We start from the raw sequence: 6,000 nt of genomic DNA, 5'->3' as shown, positions 1-6,000 counted from the left end.
CAAAACTGTCGGGGAAGTTAAAGGATATTATAGAATATTGACATGCAAACGGAAGAACTGACTCTATGACAATATTTACGAAAGTTTGTCAGTAAAATATATAATAATTAAATGTTCATTTAAGAGTTCTGTCCAACAGATTATAATTTTAAATTTGTAAACGCTCTTCAGCGTGCTTCACTCAGTAGTGAGGGATACAGTTTGAAATAAATAAATAAATCAATCAAAATATAAATCAACAGCTCAATCAAGTGATCAGTCAGTGAATCGATCAATCTTTAATTTTCCATAAGAAAGTTATCTAATTCCATTGATGACGAGAGAGAGAGAGAGAGAGAGAGAGAGCATTCTCTATCGTGAGATAACATTGGTACTGAAGGTACACCTACAAGTGATGCATAAATACAAGCTATATCACGTAAAAAGAGACACTACTTCCACATTTAAAACAAATAACAATATGCAGGGAACATTCATATAATATTGTTTATGTCACAATTTTCATGACATGCTTATTTACAGAAAAACAACACTGCGGCGAAGGATATATTTTCAACCAGTCACTGGGTCTGTGCTACAAGTTTTATTCAGTTTCCAGAAGTTTCAGCAACGCCATGATTACATGTGAAGCGGAGGGAGCGAAGTTGATGACAATCAGGAATGAGGCTGAATTCAGATTCATCCAAGAAGGTATTATATGCAATGATTTCACAAGTTATAGTTATAATCAAATAATTGGCACATAATATAGTATCCCATTTCAGAATCAAATCGTTGAGGTTTGCATGCACTTGAACAACTCCTGCCGTTATAATGTTAGAATAGGTCTAGAACAAACCTTTTTATTGTTTCTTGGTTTTCATTTGTAATGTAACACAGTTAATGTACCGTCAAACTGAGGCTGAAGCATTTTCATGACGATTACTTTCAATTATGTCATGGCTTGGAAAATATTTATATCAGTCATTAAATTATAAAGCTAGCTTCTATCCATGAAGTAAGCCAGTATAAACCCAAACTTTGTATAAACTAACTGAAAAAACAATACAACCGCTTGCAGATGAACAGGGAAGTAATTTATAGTAGGTTTCAATATTATTCTTATTTTGATCATTCAAACTTTTTTGTTTATCGGTGGACTGTCTCCATCTCACTTTCTATCTCCTCTCTCTCTCTCTCTCTTTATATATATATCATATCAAAGAGGTTTTACAAACACCTAGACTCATATATACAAAATCATTAAATGTAACATTTAATATATAAACAAATTCTATTCACACAGTTATGAAGAAAGAATTAGCATCTTCAATTTTCATCGGACTTCGAGCCGTGGGTGCAAACAGAGAATGGAAGTGGTGGAACGGCCAAGCCGCATCATCTTTAATGTGGGGTAGCGGTCAGCCAGACAATTATGGTGGTATTGAGAGTTGTGTGGAAATAGTTTATAATGTATATAATGACATTCCGTGCTCTTCTTCGAGATATTTTGTTTGCCAGAGATTACTTTAGTACTTCCAGATCTCCGTTGCTCATGACATATTTTTACGACTCTATATTCTTAAACTATGTACGAGAAAAAAGCAAAAACAACCAAGTTTCTACAACATAACAAATTATTTCATTTTCTTTTTTGTTTGGAGGAAATTACAGTATTGTGAATCATATCCAAAATAATAGTAAACGTTCTATCACAAGTCCAAAATAATACTGTCCGGAATGATTCACATATCTTCATTATGGTGATGTACCATCCGTCTTGATGCATTATAGCGGCATTTTCCGGAACGTCTTTAAATGAATTAAAAATAATCACAAAATCAGGTTTAGTACAATGATGATGATACTTTATCATTTTAATAAATAATTGCTAAACAAATGGTTCCTCTCAAATAAAATCTAAACACAGCAGGAAATATCTATTCATGCTGAAATTAAAGAAGAACGGAAATGGGAATTAAAATAAATGTTCACTTATCTTCTTATATATACATCTTCACGATCCTAGTATGACTCTACGTCCCAATTCATCCCACCTAAAATGTCTCAATACTCAATTATATCAATGGAAAGTTACCTGAAACAGTAAACTGATTCATTATGAAGGCTGCGGCTAAAACTTAAAAGCTAATCTAAAAACCTATTTATAAACGTCATTATCTGAAATTATAATCTACATTCATGGACAAAAATCAGCTATGTAATTGTTGTTTATACGTAACTATTACACTCTATAATCACAGACAAAACGAAAATACACATTATAGATATTTCTACCGTAAATGAATTAAATGATATTATCATTATCATTTAAAGAAATAAAAGATTGTTGATAGATATCTGTAAGCATTCCAGTTAAAACAAACGAATCAAGTAAGAACTGATCATTCACATTTTGTTTAGAGTCACATTACTGTTTTAGCACAATGAAACCGGAACCTAAGTAAATCATTCAGTGTAATCCACATTTGAGTTTTTAATTAAGATGTACCCTTCATCTTTCTTCATTAGTTGTAATGAAAATAAATAAATCTTAGCCCCACCTAGATATATTCGCTTGTTTACGCTAAATTTAAAGTTCAGATTTCATTTAGTATATATTAGAAACATGCAACATTAAAATCCAAGTATTGCTGTATCAAACAAATAATCCCAAGAAAAGCGTGATATATTTTAGGATCATGAGAAATATTAGAAGGTCAATATTCGGGAAGGATTACTCCTATTGTTTCTTTAGCATTTACATGTATCCACTATATGTGAGAATATATATCGAATCAGAATGTAGACAGGCTTGTGGCATTTTACCATACATTACAACAGCAGGTTTGAAAGGTACTAATTTTCAAAACCCTATCTCCAGTCCTAGTGGCTTTACGAGGCATTTCCAAGTTAGATGAGACTAAATCAGATATAAACGGATAAGGCAATTCAAAACAGGTCAGTGGAAGTGTTAGTGTATTTTCATTCATATTAACGCCAATTTGAATCTATATGGTTTAACATATTACTTTTTTGTATTGTTTGTACATCTTTGACCAGTAAAGTATGATACATGCTGGCAACCCTATGTGCATTAAAAAAATTACCACTGTGCGTTAGCGCTAATTTTTTGAAAGTCATTTTTGAAGTCTTGTGAATTAGTTTAAGAGACATATGATGAATGCATAAATGGTGACAAAATCTTATTTCAGTACAAAATTTCAAATTTATATTTAAACATTCGAATGCGAAGACAACAGTTGAAAAAATATAATTGCAGTTTTCTAATGTAATACATGTACAACATGTTCTTTATTTGATATCTGTAATATACCTTTCCTCTGTTATCTTGATATATCTGTAAAATATCCTGATGTGAATGTATTTAAAGGATAAAAGAATAAAAGATCTTGCTGTGTAACTTCAAACAGTAATAGTAAAGTACCTAGACTAAAGTTGAAAGAATACAAATTACTGTTTTACATTCTAACAAATTTATATTATTTTCTTTAACTGGTGTCAATATCGTTTGTATTTGTGTTTTAATAAGAAGAACAATATCTTTATAACTAACATTTTGTCTGTAGCCATCTTTGATCTAAATTCTTTAAAAGGGTCTATATATTTGCAAAGTATCCAGTGTGTGATTATAGCTATTTTGCAATGACTATTTCCTTTTTTAGCTTTGGCTTTGTAATACATTTTACCTAGGATAATTTCACTTTAACTATTTGGATGGGTCAAGGGAGCATCACGAAACTCATAAAGTACTAATAATAGGTGCATATCTGAAAATCACAGGGCGAAGAAGGTGATGTTTACATTTTTGGGGGCGTATAAAAGTAATTAGTTTAGACGTATTTCTAGTTTTATTTCTTTTGTTTTAATGATTCAATTTAATTTGTATTTATCTGGGAAAGTACAAAATTACATAATATATTGATTACACTGCCTTTTGATGGTTGGACAATAACTGAAAAGTTAGTGAAGATATAATCCACTCAGTTTTGCTTAATATTAGAACCGGTTTTTTCAGCCATCTTAGTTCAACTGATATTTGTTCAACTGTTTGCCATTACCAAATTAGTCATGATCCCTACAGAATAATTTATTGTTTTCTTTGAGTATCTATTCGTCGATATTTGGATAAGAAAATTGCATCAAAACTTTATTTTCTTTTATATTGAAAAGACTGTTTTTGTATCATATTAAATGTGAATGATATATTGTGTTGATTGATGTACTACCAAAGTAAACCATCCTAACACATCTTTGATAGTAGCCTCTAAGAATTATGAACGTGCTTGTACATTATTTTACGCAACTGAGTCAGATACATCTCTTCATTCTTTATCACCTTTTGGGAGAAAACGAAGAGAAAACAATCGTTTCGTTTGCCCTAAAAGGACAAAAGCGTAATGCAACATTATTTACATTACTATTTACTGATTTCGACTAATGATATTATAAGATGCATTGCAATCACACTAGAAGCTATCCTATGAGATAGAACCACCATGATAGAGGAAGACATCTTCTCACTGAATCTCATAGGTGTAGGTAGGTAGGTATCCTCCCCTTCTTGTACTATTAAAGATGAAAACAAAACGGAACGGAAAAAACATAGTATTAACAGAAAACGTTAAGAAATTAAGAGTATTAATCAGCGAAAGCTAACTTAACAAGTTGTAATCTAGCTGTCGTCCAATATCATTTCATAATGACCTGTTATTCACATTCAGATTATCGTTATGGTAGTACATTCGAGTCTTATTTTTTGAGGAGGGACAGTGTAAGATTTTAACATGGTATTAAGGACAAAATTATTCATACAAGTGTGCTAAGCCGCATTCGCCTTATTCATTGACATATCGTTTGATGTTATGGCTGTCAAACAGATTCGATTCGACGTACACTGCCAGAGACGAAACATGTAAGGAAAGTCATGAAATATCAACGATTATTTGCTTTGATAAGGAACATGTTTTGGTATCTGAAATGATATCAAATAGGTAATGATTTAATATCGAATTTATGAAACGAGTTGAATAATGTCGGGCTTTTGCGAGCTTTGCATTATTCAACAACTTTCATAATAAAATACTAACTGATTACCGAGTTGACATTCGGTTTATCAAATAGTTTTAAAAAAAATAGATATGGCTTAGAACAAATGAATAATTGTGTTCAATCAGGCTCAGGTGATGTAGCTTTTATTCGTTCCGTGTAAACGAAATAGTCTCAGCTAACTTAATATAACCAATAATATTTACTAGTGTAGTTTCAACATGTTATAATTCAATGCCACTGTCCAACCAAATAAATAGAATATGGGACACAGGCAACATCATTTTGCAATAACGTTCGGCTTTTGTTGACGATGATGACGTGTCTGGTATAGATTATAGAGTGATTATTTAGCAACAATCTTTTGTTGAATCACAGAGATATAATTCAAGGTCTGAATTCAGTATAAATTCCAGGGAATGCCTCTATCCAAGAGTTTTATCAGAGCACGTTTGTATTTTCAGAGAAAATAATAACTTGAATTCAACAATTTGAAGCAAAACTTTATCCCAACTGGACACAACATAATATAACTTGAAAGTGTTAGATGTTGAAGCACGAATGACGAAGTCCTCACAATTACAAGATTACATAATTATCTTCTTGACCTTCGGTCACAGTTAGCATTGTCTAAAATACTACTAACTAATCCAAAACATTCTAAAATGATACTAATGTTTACAAAATCAAGACCATAACCTGGATAAAACTTAGACCCAAATAAACATGTTTACTAATTCTATTGATAATGATCCTGATATTAAGCCCATACACATAGTGAATAATTTAGCTATGTATTAGTTGTTTACAAATTATTTTTTTTAAAGTCAAACAGGTCAAGCAGAAATGAACTCAGTTTTGGACAACGTCAAGTCCAGCATGCAGTGTCACATTGCAATAACATGTAATGAAATAGAAATTAAAACTAATTAAAACAAACATACAATTACA

The 6,000-nt window shown here is 31.3% G+C and overlaps 1 long non-coding RNA gene across 1 annotated transcript in view; it reads right to left on the bottom strand.

The window, feature by feature from the left end:
- Positions 1-375: 375 nt before the first annotated feature.
- LOC149788730 (uncharacterized) overlaps positions 376-6,000 on the bottom strand; it is a 118,964-nt gene continuing 113,339 nt past the window's right edge. The window contains exon 3 of the long non-coding RNA XR_016424425.1: positions 376-1,791. This is a non-coding gene — a long non-coding RNA (uncharacterized LOC149788730). The remainder of the gene's footprint in view (positions 1,792-6,000) is intronic.

Source organism: Sinohyriopsis cumingii, chromosome 11 (genome assembly GCF_028554795.1).
Source record: "Sinohyriopsis cumingii isolate HCF-2022 chromosome 11, ASM2855479v2, whole genome shotgun sequence".
NCBI lineage: Eukaryota > Metazoa > Mollusca > Bivalvia > Unionida > Unionidae > Sinohyriopsis > Sinohyriopsis cumingii.
The sequence above is the reverse complement of the archived record's forward strand: the minus strand, read 5'-3'. Positions and strand labels throughout refer to the sequence as shown.